Consider the following 849-nt stretch of genomic DNA (forward strand, 5'->3'; position numbering starts at 1 on the left):
AACAGCTTTCCTGGAAGCGTAAAGAGGGGAGCTGGCAGGGTGGAGTCCGGAGGAATCTGTCCCACACCCACACACTGTGGATGCAACAAGCGCTGACTCACGATCAACAAGAGAGTATCATGTTACTGAATAAAGGTGCATTACAACTACATGTGAATTTGACTTAACCCTGTTTAAACACTCAATATAGTTAGGTATTTATGTACAAATTTTCCCCGAGGTAATAAAATAATCAGTTTATATCAACATAGTACACCACATCAACTCGGTTTAATACAAACTAATTTCATTACTTGTCTTGTATATGTTCTCATTATCAAATTCCTTTAAATATCCTCATGTAGGAGCTCATATTGAAATGTTTAGTTCTGTACTACTTGCTAAGCTAATATTTGGAAATATTAGGGGTTGGTCTTGCCCTTCTGATCTACTATCCTGCAGCTTTTAGATGCAACTCTTCTCTAACACATCAGAGTTGAATAGATGGTTGGTTGTTATGCCTCCGCCCTGCGATGGACTGGCGACCTGTCCAGGGTGTATCCATCCTCTCACCCAAAGACTGCCGGGATAGGTGACCCTTAAGTAGTTTGGATTATGAATGAAATAAATGAATGTATTAGGCCTCCGCAGAGCTAAATGTCATGTGAATGAAGGAATTTAGCCATTTTTATATCAGGTGTGTTGGGACTTGGGCTTGGCTGGGTTAGTCAGTCAATAATCTGATTATTGCCAAATATACAGGCCTGTGATGATCAAATTAAAACAAAACAGACATTTTTGAAAAAAATATATTTCAAGAAGAAAAACACAAAAATGACATGACATTTTAATATCCATGATTTTCTGCAA

This window comes from Telmatherina bonti, assembly GCF_933228915.1.
Source record: "Telmatherina bonti genome assembly, chromosome: 7".
Classification (NCBI taxonomy): Eukaryota; Metazoa; Chordata; class Actinopteri; order Atheriniformes; family Telmatherinidae; genus Telmatherina; species Telmatherina bonti.